We start from the raw sequence: 14,851 nt of genomic DNA on the forward strand, positions 1-14,851 counted from the left end.
ATAAAATACAAAACAAAGCAGAACGTTACTGAAAGATTCCACATAAATCACCTTTTGTGCTCAATTTCTCTTTTGACTCATCAAATACTTAAATATTGTTGCTTTGGAATACATTGGTGTGAACACTGACTTCTGTTCTGAAATTATGGATTTATCTGAATATACTTTTAAACAAGTTTTTCTTTTCCAACATGTCTCCATAGTTCGAGTCTGTGATGTAAAGATTCATTGTTTTACTGTTCAAAATAGTTTTAAAAGAGACAAATGGCTGCAATAGAAAAAGAAAGGATTGTTTGGTCTCATAATTCCTTCTAAACAGTGACGTTTTCACCAAACTGTTGTCAAATCTCTGCATTGTCTGAGATCAGCCCCCACGGAAACACAAGCGATAAAATCGATCAATAATCTGAATCGATCTGAGTTTAACACATCAATAATCCAGGGCTGCCATGTGTCACGCGTTGGCCGTCAGACTCACGCTTAATGTTCCTTTTTTTAATGAATCTGTTGAGGCTGAAGATCCATTGCGCATGCCTGCAGGGACGGTGGTGATTGGTCAATTACATCAAGCGGATCCTTTATTTACGCGGAAGTACACGCGTGTTTTCTGCGCGCGATCCATCGAGTGTCAATTTAAACATCAAAAGAGTTCATTTACTTTGATTTCACATTTTCCAGGTTTTGAGTTTCTGTGACAATAAGTTCCAAATATTATTCACTCACTTAAACAACCCATTTTAAAACGTTTATGCTGGTTTGAGAATCTTGCAAACATAAAGACGCAGATTATATATTTTTACTTTTGCAACGGCTCTGGTTACCGGAGCGAGCAGCGCGCGAAACCCTGGTCACGTGAACGCGGGTTGAACGGGGGCTGCGGGTTTTTGGCACTGACCGCGCGCCGGGATCCCCGTGGGATGCCCACAGTCACTTCCTGCTCTGACAGTCTAAAGGCCCGTTCACACCGGGACGAATTTCGCCGGCGATTTTCGCCGACGTTTAACGCCTCGTGACTAAACAAAGGGCACCAATGTGAGTGTGCACACCGACGCAAAAAAACGCCACGCGTCAAAAAAAAAAACGCCTCGGGTTCGTTTTTTTTTTTGACGCCTCGCGTTGAAATCTATTCGACCAATGAGAATGGCGCTTTTGCACACGTGTCTGGAGCTTCTGAAGTTACAGTAAAACACAACTTGGGGGCGCTCAAACATCAAACTGCCTTGCTGAGCACACATACCAGCGAAGAAGATAGACGCCAAGTAGCGTCTACACTGCCGCAAAGAAATAATGACGGACATTCTAAAATATCCCCGAACCAAGCACCAGTTGGAGCTACTGGTGCTTGAAATATTCATGTTTTCTTTGTATGATTCTGACAAGCGTGTAAATACTTGCTCTCTTCTTCTGAGTGAAAAGCGACTTTAAGAAGCGTAAAGTTGCGCAGCGCCACCTTGTGTACAGGAGTATTTCTGTTTACATTAAGCGCCATCTAATGTCAGGGAATGAAATTGCATGTTCGCTCGGCTCATCGTCAGCGAAAATCGCCTGGGTGTGAACACAAAAAACGTGGCGAAAAACGCTGGCGAATAACGCCTGGCGAATATTCGTCCCGGTGTGTACGGGCCTTAATTGTCTCATTTTGAACAGCGAGAACGCAAAAATTCATCAGTAATTAATTAGCTGTAATGAATCAGCCGTTGTTACTTCCTTATTTGATTGAAAGTCCAACTTGGACACATTTTTAAAAAATATTACATTGATCTGCCATTTTTGCAGTCAAATCATGAAATGATGGACTTCTATTAAACTTTACCAGCAACCATGTTTTTCTCAAGAACAATCAGAAAAAAAGTAATAAAAGAAAGAAATTCTGTATTTTCAGCTTCAGGTCATATCTGAACCCTAAATAAACAACAAACAACATAAATGGTAAATACTTCTAGAGCGATTTAGTCCCATTCACCCAGAAACACACAATGATGGCGGCTCCCCTGCTCAACTCTGATTGGTAAGAGATAGTCCTTTCTTAGTCCCACGATGGGGAAATTGTCCGTGTCGGTCTTCGACTTCATTGTTATGGCAACCACTCTCTCCAATCAGTACTGAGCATATTAGAAGGCCACACCCCTGCCATGACGGCAGGCTAAGGAGAATCTGTCAATCAAACACTTTGAACGATTGACACCAGGCTGTCCTTGAGGCGTCTGATTGGTCAATTCTTAGCTACGCCAAAAACAATAATTTCTTTCTACAGTGCAAGTTATTCTAGGTAGAAACTGACCAATCAGATGCTGCCATGACAGAAGGTTGTCTTATGTCAAATGTTTCCCAAGCCCGTTTTCAGTGGAAGGGGTGTGGCCTTCCTAAAGCTTACTGCTGATTGGAGAGAGTGGCTGCCATAGAAATGTTGATGCAGACCGACCTGGACCAATCGCTGCTTACTAACGTCGTCTGGTTCCAACGTGGCGAAGTCCGTATCGCCGAAAAACAGCGACTGAATTTACTGCAGTTCAGTCAGACGACTCCTGCAGCAGAGAAGGATTCATATTCCAGATTCCAGAAGGTCACCAAACGGTGTCAGAACATGCCTAAACCGTCTAACCACCAACAATACAATCGGTTAAAGTCAGGGGGGAGGCCAGATGGGGGGGGTCTGTCATTTAAGCAGATGATGATGATGCAGCCAAAGTCAAGGAAAGGCCAGCCACTATATTTAGGTCTTTATGGTCACGTTCTAAGAGGAACGGAGAACGTCTCCCACAGCAGATGATGGGAACTGTGTGTGTGTGTATTTGTGTGTATTTGTGTGTGTGTTTGTGCATTCTTTTAATACAAAAAAAACTTGAATTCAAAAGACAAACAGATTTTTTCAACCAGTCAAAAGTTCAAACGTTGACCTCCAGTCATTTTTTTTCTAATTTGATGTTTGTTTGTTTGTGATTATAGTTAAGCTTTGCAAAACTCTAACAGTGAGTAATTAGTAGGTGTTTGTGTTTTCTTCCATCCTGATGAATCCGTCTTTTGGTCAGGAAGTTGCATCACTGTACAAAGGTTGAATCTTCTCTGCAGGACAAGTTCTTCTACTGGAATAAACTCTGAACTTCTGCTGCCCTTCCACATAACAGAGGAGGCAGAGGGCCGTCACCCCCCCCCTGACACCTCCGAGGTCTTCTCCTGCAAATGCAGGACTGACATTTCTGCACCCTGACAGTCCGGAAAAAACTGCAGAAGCTGACCTCCGGTCTCACGGGACCGCCAGGACGCCAGCAAAGACCCTCAGGACGTTTGTGAGAGCTGCTCCTGCTGATGCCTCCAGAAGCTGAAGGTCTGCAGGAGTGTCCCGTTCACAGCCTGGTCCTCCTGTCTGTGTCTGAGCCCACTCTGCTCTCAGGGGGCGGGATGATGCAGGGCAGCTGGGGGGGTCAAAACAGGAGTCAGGAGCAGAAAAAGGCTGTTGGGACGCCAACATTTGGTTGCTCCTCATCCTCATCATCTCCTGAAGTTCCTCACAAACGAATCTGCTTTTCCACCCAAATCCTCCCAAATGTTCTCGGCGTTACCCAACAGACGGGTGGGATGCAGGAATGCGCCGCCGCCGTGTTTCATCACGCGGCGTGTTTGTTCCAGGATGTGACCAGCTCAAACTGCTCATTCCTTCAGAGTGAGCGTCTCTGTCCGCGAGGACGGCGGGGAGAGGCGCCTGTCGACCAAAGCGGCTGCGTATTTACAGCGTTGGCGTGTGATGGAGGGGCTGTGCGCTCACTCCCAATAACAGATTGTCATTTTGATAGCGACGCCACACGGGGAGCCAGAACAGCCTGAATTCATCGTCCTGAGACTGTTTACTCCCCGGAGGGTCACGGGGGTGCGCCGGAGCCCAGGCACACACTTTCCCGCCATAAACAGCAGCCTCCAAAGAACAGATGCTGATTGATTTTGTAAAAACGTTTTCCATGAAAGTCGTTTGGATGTGAGTGACAGAGCCCAAATTTCAGGATTATCCCAATAAAAGTCTGAAAGACGGAGGTTTATGTCATCCATCATTCACAGTTGGGGGGTGGGGGGGGCTTTTAGAGTGCTTCAGCAGCACAGTAAGCCATAAACAAGGCGGCCTCTATAGATAGATTTGTGTAAACGTACAGTCATTAGAACACGCAGATGCACACACATGTATATACACAACAAGACAACTTCCTCTCACATGAATTATGGCCCCTCCACAATAGCTCCAATAATAGTTTCCCATCGCTGCTCTGGTGACGGCGGCGCCCCCTCCCTGACCTTTGGGTCCTGGTCGTTGGGGAGGGGGGGGCTCCACTCCTGGTTTCATTCACACCAATGAGGCAGCAAACAGACAGCTCCAAAAGGGCAGAGCGGGGGCGGGGTCACCTGTTTGCAGTGATGGACGCCTGAGAAAAGGCCTGAGAGCGACGCGTGTTGATGCTCCGCCGTCTCAATCTTAATTTAAGAGCTCGGCCAGAGGAGTGGAACATCCTTCTACCCGAATGAAGATGATCCGAGCGACGCCGTACACGTTATGTACGGAGCACGGCCCATCCGTCTGAGCTCCCCTGGACGCCATTGGACAGGTTTGGTTTGTATTTTGCTCCTGGTGTGCAGATTAAGCCAGGAGACGCTCAGGTGTGGACAGATAATCCCTGAGGGGGAGTCTGCAAAGATCTGAGGGGAATAGATTCCCATTTTCACCTCAAGTTCTGACCCGTCCGGATGGGCGGAGCTTATGCTCCTGGATGGTTTGTGTCTTGTCTTGATGGGGCTAACCTTAACACAGGTTTGTTTAACCCTGATTGAAACTCAATTCTGATGTTGCCATGGAGACAACGTCAGAGGGGAGGAGCCATTAAATGGGTCCAAAGCACTTTACAGACCCATTCACTGGTGGGGGCTGCACTGTCGAACACTGGCACCAATCTTCCACCAGAGGCAAGGTGGGGTTCAGTGTCTTGCCCAAAGACACTTCAACACACGGGCGGGCAAGGCGGGAATCGAACCTGCATTCTTCCGATCAGAGGTCGACCGCCCTGCTGCTGCACCATTTGTTTCTCTGAAATCAACTCAAAGCAAAATTTATTATTAAAGCATATTTTTATTTAGCCCTTGTGCTATCTTAGATGACCCCCCCCCCCTTCCATTGAGGTGTTCTCCCTACCATGACAAAGGTGGATAAAGGTGGAAAGATTTCATGTAATCCATGGACACCAGTAAAGATCACAAATCATTGAAGAAAAAAGGTTCAGAGCACTGTCTAGTGGGTCTAGATGACCCCACTCCCAATGTTAAAGTGCCTAGGATAGACCAAGGGTTACTCAAAAGGGGGGGGCACATTTGTTAAAGCCACCCCCACCTTCACCACACCACACACACACACTTTTTCCACAGCAAGTGAACAACAGAAGAGGAACCAGCGGACCCGCCAACCCAGCAGGGACAGACACACCAGCCAAGGGGGGGCCCCTACCTCAACTATCGTGAGGCGGCATCCGGGCCCCCAGCCCACCCAGCGGAGCAGGTCTGAGCCCGGGTCTGGAGAAAAGCTGAAACACAACCTGACTGAAAACTGTTAAAGAACCTGAAGAGAAATCAGAATCTTCATTTACTTTTGGCTCTTCCCATCAGCGGTCGCCACAGCCAATCATCCTTACATTCGTGGACGAGTTGCATGGTTATCTTGGCAATGTTTTACGCCGGATGCCCTTCCTGACACAACCCTCTCAATTTAGCTGGGCTTGGGACCGGCACAGAAGTAGTCAAGGGAGCGAAGAGAAATCAGAATAAAAGAAGGAAAAGAAAAACAAAAGTTCCTCGTTTTTCACAAAATCTTCATTTTCACCATAATTGTAGATGATTTAAGGCGGTAAAACTCCTCGCTTCACAGACATGAACATTCGCGATCAGAGACTGATGTCCATGTTAAGTTAAAGTTACAGTCACATCTAGATGTGTGACATTTGTTTTCTGCATTGACCCCTCCCTTGGGGGGTGAGATCAGGAACCACTTGGTGGTTTAACCCCCCAATCCAACCCCTTAGTGCTGAGTGTCCAACATGGAGGCATCGGGTTTTAGAGTCTTGGTGTGACTCTGTATGTAATGTGATGAAATGCAAACATGTAAAAACACACAACATTTCACCAGACAGAATCCTAAAACACCAAGACGGCAAGACGGCGAGACGGCGAAGTAACGGAAGGAACTCTGGAAAAACAATTAGATGCTGATTCCTGAGACTTTCTGTTCTTCTACATTCTGGTTTTGGCAGAAGAAGCTAGTTTCTAACCTGCTGATGGAATAGATTTTTGACCTGTTCAGGGTAAACCTCAGCCCAACATGGATGGATGAGTGGATGGATGGATGGATGGATGGATGGATGGATGGATGGATGGATGAATGTATGTATGGATGGATGGATGGATGGATGGGTGGATGGATGATGGATGGATGGATGAATGTATGTATGTATGTATGGATGGATGGATGAGTGCATGGATCGACAGGCTCGACTCGCGCCCCTGACTGTCCCCCCAACCACGGCTGGATGAAGCTCGTCTGCTGGACTTTATATATGTAGTTGTAGATTTAGATAAGTTAATTCTTCTCTAAGAGTTCTGGTAAATCGCCTGTCCGTCCTGGGGGAGGATCCCTCCTTCATGTGGACACCCCTGAGGTTTTTTTGTTTTTTCCGGAAACCGGTTGTTTTAGGAGTTTTTCCTCACAGAGCAGGGGGGTCTAAGGGCAGAGATGCCAGTATAGCTTAGTCAGTTTCTTAGTTCATTTTAGTATTTTCCAATTGAACTCTTTGTATTCATGATCCTTTTGAGTTCATGTTTCACTTCGAAGCCCATCGAGACGACTGTTTTTTTGAATTTGGGCTACAAATAAAATTGAATTGAATTGAATTGATGGATGGATGAATGGATGGATGATGGATGATGGATGGATGGATGGATGGATGGATGGATGGATGGATGGATGGATGGATGGATGGATGGATGGATGGATGGATGACATATTATTGATGAGAAGCTTCAATGTCACTAAAGGCTTTGAGTATCTACAACCAGAACCAGAACCTGGACAGTCCATAGGAACAATGAGGTTTCAGAGGAAGTCGTCACTGTAGAGGTAGACGTTCCTGGGCGAGTCGGACGCGGCGTCGGAGCGGTTGCCGCTGCAGGTCTGGTGTTGGTGCTGCTTCTGTGGCTCCTCGCCGCTTTGTTCTCCATCCACAGAGGATTTCCCACACAAATCTTCACTGACAGCAGCGGTGAATCCTGGATTTGGGATCAAAGGCACCAGATCTATTTTCCTGTTGAATAATTAGTGAGTCCCGCCGAACCTGTCAAAGGGAGTTTGATTGCAAACAAACAGGCTGCCTGTGAAACCGCAGAGGTGTGCGCTTCACGTGTTCCACAGGATCTTCATCTTTTCCCCAAACATGTCTTTTCTTTACACTGTAGCTTCATTCGTTGAGTCTCATCCCCTCAAAGACACGGATTCCTCTTTTTCTTTCCGTTCCTTCTCCCCTGAACAAATGTCCTGGAGAATCTCCTCAGATATCTTCCTTTAAAAACCTCCCCTCACGTGGATGTGGGGTCATCACAGCTGCTGCAGTTTTCTGATCATGCACCAGTTCTGAGGTTTCTGGGTGGAGAAACGAAGCTCCTAAAGGTCCAGACAGGATGTCCACTTCTGCCTGCAGAGTTTGTCTTTGCAGGAAAGACAAACTTCATCTGAAACTCAAACTTAGCTCACAAATGTTGATTTGAGAGCTAAAAAATGTGAATTTGAGGGAGACTTCTGCTCCTCCTTTTGTTTTTGTTTTCATTAGTAGACAGTTTTTTCCCATGATTAGTAAGGAAAGCTTCAAATCTTCTAAAGTTTGCATTTTTGACATCAGGATGGGCAGCCAGGTTGATCTGTCAGGGTAGGAGCTTCATGAAGGAACTCTGGTTGTTGGCAAACATCAACAAAACCTTTCAATGCTGATGGGATCTGCATCGATGAATCCCTCAATCCCCGCTGAGAGCAAACAAATTCTCCAACTCTGTCATCTCCTGGTTTTTCTTTTCTACGTTTGCGTCCCTTTTAACTGAGAAACAACACAATCCTCCATCCCAAAGGTCAGCAGCTGCAGGAAGGATCTGCTCGGATCAGCCGAGTCGCTGCTGAAATCCTGAGGACAGTTTCTGCAGTAAACCCATCAACCTGCTGTTTGCTCCAAATGTTTTCAGCTGCCGCAGAAACCATGTCGGCCAAACTGTAAACAGCTCGCTGCGGTCAGGAACGGACACGCTGCAGCTGTTCTGAGGAACGTCTCAGCGTGTTTACTGCTCTTTTTGGGGTTCGGATGAAGAAGAACATCAGTCAGCATTTAGAGGACGCTCCCTAAAGAGAGTTCAGGTTTTCCACATCTCTGAACAAACCAACGCTTCATCACTGAAGCAGTTTTTCCTCCTCCTGTCACTTCCTGTCTGCCGTTCTGTTGCGATTTGCTCCTAAAGACACACAGACGGGTTTTTTTCCATCATTTCCATCTATCGTTTGTTATCATTTACTTGTCATAAAGGGAAAGCATTCAATGAGCGTTCTCTCTTTTTGCTTCATCCTTTCCCTTAACTTGAAAGATGAAACGTTTATAAATGTTGTTTTCCAAAAATATCCTCCTGACCATCAAACCTCTTTTGTATCCTGGGATGAGGATGGGATCATTGGATTTTTCTTTACCTCCACTGTCGTCTCTTCAAACGTTCAAATGTTTCTCGATCTTCTGCTCCTTTTGTTTTAACGAGGTGAGAAAACCCGGATCATAAATCTAACGGGCAGAACACGCTGTGATTAAGATGTTTGCTCATTCCAGGACTTCTTCTCAACACGTATTTACCGAGTCATAAAACTAAGTGGCGGGACATGTGAAACTCCGCGTCGGGGAGGAAGAGGAGCAGCAGCACAAACACCCTGGATCCCATCAACACCGCGGCCTTCCTGCTGCAGCTACACCTGCCGGCGCTCTGTCTGCCGGCCCCTGTGGGAGGCCTGCGGTTCCCACATCCTGCGACAGCTGAGCTCTCAGGACCCACGCTCGCGGTGAGGAGCAGGAAGCGCGGCGGCGTTTTTCTCCTCCTGTCAGGAAAACGCTCCTTCACACAGTGGGAAGTGCTGAGAGATGTTTGAGGCAGAAGGTGCAGCTGGAAAAGGCCACAGACTATCTGCATACAGGATCTGCAGCAGGGAGGGGGTTTCTCCACCTGCAGAGCAAAAGGTCAGGAGCAGCACCCCAGAGCATGAATCAATGCCTTGCTCAAGGACACACTGCTGCTGGCTCAGCTGCTGCAGAGCCGTCTCCTTCCTCCTCAGACTTGCAGCCTGGCGGTCGACAGGAACCTTGACTTTTCCGTCTCTGGGTCGCTTTGCAGCCTCCACCCAACGACGCAGCTGCTGCTGCAGTTTCAGGTTCTGCGTCGCCTGCAGGGAGTGAAGCATTCTGGGAGCTGCAGTAAAACTGGGCACCTTTGAGACGTGGCTGGAACTCTGATCATGTGACAGAGAACTGTTTCTTAAGCGCTTTGTGAGATTCAGAGGTGAAGCATTTCAAAATAAAGTACACTGCAACCCTTGTTCTATCCTAGGCACTTTAACGTTGGGAGTTGGGTCATCTAGACCCACTAGACAGAGCTCTGAACCTTTTTTCTTTAATGATCTTCACTGGTGTCCATGGATTACATGAAATCTTTCCACCTTTATCCACCTTTGTCATGGTAGGGAGAACACGTCAATGGAAGGGGGGGGGGGGGTCATCTGAGATAGAACAAGGGATAGAGAAGCGGACTGAAGCGGACCAAACCAACGGTTTGGAAAATCCTGCAGTTTCTGCTGCTCATTGAAGGGGGCGCTAACACACGGAGCTGACAGCACCTCCTCCCTTTGGTCTGTTTCAGCTGATCTAGGATTCTGGAAGCCTGTTCCAGATCTGTGGAGCATAGAAGCTGAATGCAGCTTCTCTGTGTTTGGTTTGGACTCTAGGATCTGAAAAAAGACCGGATCCAGAGGGGCAGAGCGGTCTGGCTGGGTCATTCAATGCACTGGACTGATGTGGTTCTACTGTTTTGGTGAGATCCCGACCCGCACAATTCTGAATAAGCTGCTGTCTCCTGATGGATCCTTTGGTTGTCCGGTAAAAACACTGGTAGAGTCTTCAAGTCCACCACAGCAAAGACGAACGCGTGAACTCCTTTCTCTGCTTAGACATCAAATCTTTACTCCCTAACAGGATGATAGGCTCATTCGATGACTGCCTTCATGTGTTTATCAAAATGTAGGTCTGTGTGCAAAACTGCACCCATGTTTCTGGCCTAGTTGGTGGTTTTTAGATGAATAGATCGAAGCTCTGTAGCGACCTCCAACCAAAGACTTTAACTTCTGTTTTACCTGAAATAAATTGTGTCACATCCAGTCCTCAGTGTCCTCCATGCGTTTACCAAGAGCCTCGGTCTGCTGGTGTCATTGTCAGAAATACCTGTGTGTCATCTGCATATATGGTAACCAATAACAACAAACCTCACTGAGCTCGGGTAAAAATGACACATCTGACAGACGCTTTTCCCTCTAAAGCTGCATCGTAGTGAACAAACGGACGCCGATTCCTTTTCATTCGTGACCAAACAGTGAATCAGTGACTTCTGTACCGGTCTGAACAGAAACCGGCACCTGAGCTTGACAGGTGAGCCGAGACAGGAGTGCCGAGGGTTTGCCGACTGGGCCGGGTGTGAGAACGCCCAGGAGTGCGTCGTGTTCAAACAGACATGCAGCAAACTGCAGGTGGAGTGTTTACCCGTGATGGTGGCCGACAGAGGAAAAGTTACACCCAGCTGGTTTAAGGTTGTTTATTAGCATTAGCTCTCACTAACACGAGAAAGAATCATGTCTGCTTATCTTCAACAAGATGAAATGTTGACTTTTTCTCATTTTCTTGTGAAATTTGACAAAATGAATCCTCTTTGCGACTCCAGTTTTAAGAAAACAGCTGCTCCCTGTTTTCCCGGCCTCAGGTGTAGAAGGACACTTTAGCTTTTCACGCTGCTTCACCTGAAGACGGATGTTCTCTGCATGAGCACTTCTGTGCCGTGAGACGCCGTAAAATGCAGCAGCGAGCGGCTCAAGCCCAAACCTCAGAGCGTCAGAATGTGGCAAATGTTCCAGAAAGGTTTTCATGCGTTCCCGGCGCAGACACACACGGTGTGGCGAGGACAGGCCCGTACACGACCAGAGCGCCGCCGCCGCATTTCTGAGGCCTGTGTGTCATTCTCTGTCAGGTCAAGGACTGGAGCGGGGCGTGGAGACGAGCTTATCCGACATCCATCTGCAGCAGGCGAACCGAGCTTCCTGTTGGGGACAAAACTCTGTACCACTGAAGATCGATGTGCAGCGACACGAAGCATCCAAGAATGTTGACCATTGATGAGGACGGCTGTGATCTGCCACAGACTCAATCTCAGCGGATTAGCTAATCTACTTCCAGCGGTAGTTTGTCTGAACTGTGCAGCGGTTTGAGTGTTTGACTCGTCAGAGTCCAGAAATAAAACGAGACTTTAAAGGGATGCCATGCTAAAATGCTTATTCTGTAAATGAGAACAAGCCCCGCCCACCCCCATCTGTCCAACGTGTCTGTCAGAGCTGCTTTAGCCTTGCAGACGGGATGTGTTGACGCCGTGGTTTCTCGGTTTTGGGCCCATTTTCAGACCACGTAATGGTCGCCATCTTGGCTGGTCATGATGTCACCGGAGGAAAGTGAGGAAAGAGGCGTGACAGAGCAGCCACGCCCATGGTTCCTCTGTCCTGTCATGGCTTTTTAGAGTGGATGATCTGATGGTTGCCTGTCATGTAACACCCCCCCCCCCCCCCCCCCCCTTGGCGTTAATCTCAACCATATAGCAAGAAAAGTTGCGTTTTAAGTGAAACCAGATTGTTCTCTTCAATATTTAACCCACTGAACCAGAACCAGAACCAGACCATCAGTGAATGTATTTATTTTTGCTGCTTTAGTTATGATTCCAACCAGGAAGTCCCCACCAACAATTCATGGGTGTGTTTGTTTTGCTCATCATTCTGAACACGTAGGAAGACGTCGTTGAAGGATTTTCTTTCAGTGCCTAAAACCTGAAAATCACGGTTACACATCAATAAACTCAACTGTTTAGAATTTACTAAAGGACTCCTGTGAGTGTGTGTGTGTGTGTGTGTGTGTGTGCGTGTGTGTGTGCATGTGTGTGTGTGTGTGTGTGCATGTGTGCGTGTGTGTGTGTGTGTGCATGTGTGTGTGCGTGTGTGCGTGTGTGTGTGTGTGTGTGTGTGCGTGGAAGGCCGAAACAATAAATCAAAAATGTATCGTCATCGCAATATTCATCACTATAATCACAAATTTTCCTTATAATCTGCAGCCCTAGCTTGTGTGCACGTTTGTGCACATTTACGTGCATGTTTGTGTGTGCTTTGGTGTGTGTGTGTGTGTGTGTGTTCAGGCCTGCTGCGTCTTGCCGCAGACACATTAGCGGCAGCAGGTCAGTGAGGACAAAGACTTCAGTTTGAAGGAGACGCTGGAAAAACCTGAGACGGTTTTTGTCCGTCTGCTGATCTGAACATAAAAGAACTTTTTGACAAAAACATTTGTTCTCATTTGACCTCAAAGAAATTTAGTAAAATGCAGATTATTAACCTTTTTATTAAAAAACTGGTTTACAGGCCAAAATTTAATACAAGTTTTTTATGCTAATTCTTCTTCTCATTATTATTATTATTATTATTATTATTATTATTATTATTATTATTATTATTGTTATTATTAATATTATTATTAGTAGTAGTAGTAGTATGTGTGAGTAGAAACTACACTTAAATAAATGTAAAATTTATAATTGACATTTTAACTTTATTTTAAATATAATTTTAACACGGATAAACATTTTAGTGAACGGAAAATTACATTAACATTTTGAACTAAATAAGTAAATTGTGAACACAATTATTGCTCATTTGATCAAATTCCTCCTATATTCCTACAAACACAACTTAAAGTAAATGTCTGTTGACCAGAATTATCAACAGGGACACAAATAAACTGATGGAGCTGCAGTTTTTTAAAGTTTTTGACGACCAAAACAAAAATGTCTCTTCCAGGATTTCCATCAAACTTTATTTCAGAAACTAAATAAAAACTTTAACCCAAAAGAAATAAAAGCAAATATTTCCTCTGAACCATCTGGCAGCAGAGTTTAAACAATTTCCACGTTGGCTCCGCCCTTTGTTCCTGCCTCACCTTCTCAGGTGTGTTTTCAGACAAATGCCTCCAAAGTCAGAATAGAAAAAGAGAAAGAGGCTGAGGGAGGAGATTTTAGAAAGAATTATTCATAATATTAGAAAATGAAAATGCAAACAGACAGAAATCTCTCAGAGAAAACATGCAGAACATCATGAAAACACTTTACCCTTATCAGGCACGGAGGTGGACCTATCATGCTGCTGCCAGTGGTTTCATTGATGTTTCACCTGCATGTTACCTGTTCGATTGTTGTCTTTAATTCTTAGAAAGTGTTGTTTCCTCCACATATGTGTTACATTCAGACTCCAGCGCCATCAAAAAATACTGAAGCGTTTTCCATTTTAGCGCTGAAAGTCGAGCCTCAGATGTTCCAGAGGAATAAATATATAAACCACGAAGAGCTTTGAGCTGAAATCCTTAATGACACGGAGTCGTCTTCAGGTGTTTGGAGGTTTTGATCACGTGTTGTTAGCGTGTTCTCTAAAACATCCCTGAAGATCACATGCTGCTTTCAGGAAATTCAGAAATGAAGAATTCAAATTTCCAATTTGGTCCAGTTGTGAGAATGATAGACCTGAAACGCACACACACACCTGACGGTGCACACACACACACACACACACACACACATAGAGCTGCCAGCATCATTAAGCCTCTCTGAGGATGATGAGCTGTAGAACAGCCTCATTAGAGGATCTGCTGGACTGGATTCCAGGCTCAGGTTTACTGCAGGGGAAACCTGAGCCTGTGGAAACTCACACACAAACACACAACTACACACAACTACACACAAACACACACCTGCGTTCAGACATTCAAACATCCATGTTCCTATAAAGATGCAGGACCTGAGGCATAGAAGATTTGACAAAAAAGTCTGTTGGGGCGGATCACACCCACAATCCTATGTAATCTGATTACAATCTGATCGGATGTTGAACTCTGGTGTTTTTGCTGTGACCTGGCGCTCCTTAAACCCACTGAGGTCCTTCACTCTCTCCTCTTTAAGGTTCCTCTGGTTTCTTCAGAAACTGCGATGAAGGCAAAGCCGCTCTCAACGAAGCGCGTGAAAAAAGGGGCACGTGCAGCGCGCGCGCGCGCAGGAGTCGGAGCGATGCTGCGGGATGGCGTGAAGCTGAGAAGCTGCAGAGGAGCCTTCTTCTTCCATTCATCAGGCCTGACAGAGGTCGTGTGAGAGGGAACTTTCTCTGCATCTTCCGAGCTCCGGAGGGACCGTTTGGATGGGGGGGGGGGGGGGGGGCACGGATGATGACAAATGTTTCATGTTCAGCTGAAATGATGGAAACCGGACCGAGATCCAAAAACCTCGAACCCGCAACGGCGAGTTTAAATTTAAATTTAAATGTTTTCAGGTTAGAATTCCAAAGTTATGAAGAACAGAAACGAGCCGCTGGATTCAGAAATATTATTTAAATTATTTCAGAAAACAGCTGAGATGCTCAGGCTGAGAGAGCTGATAAAGACCTGAATGCAGCTGGCGTGCGTGCGCGTGTGTGTGT

The sequence above is a fragment of the Oryzias latipes genome, chromosome 1 (genome assembly GCF_053564925.1).
Source record: "Oryzias latipes strain Hd-rR chromosome 1, Olatipes_Hd-rR_3.1".
Taxonomy (NCBI): domain Eukaryota; kingdom Metazoa; phylum Chordata; class Actinopteri; order Beloniformes; family Adrianichthyidae; genus Oryzias; species Oryzias latipes.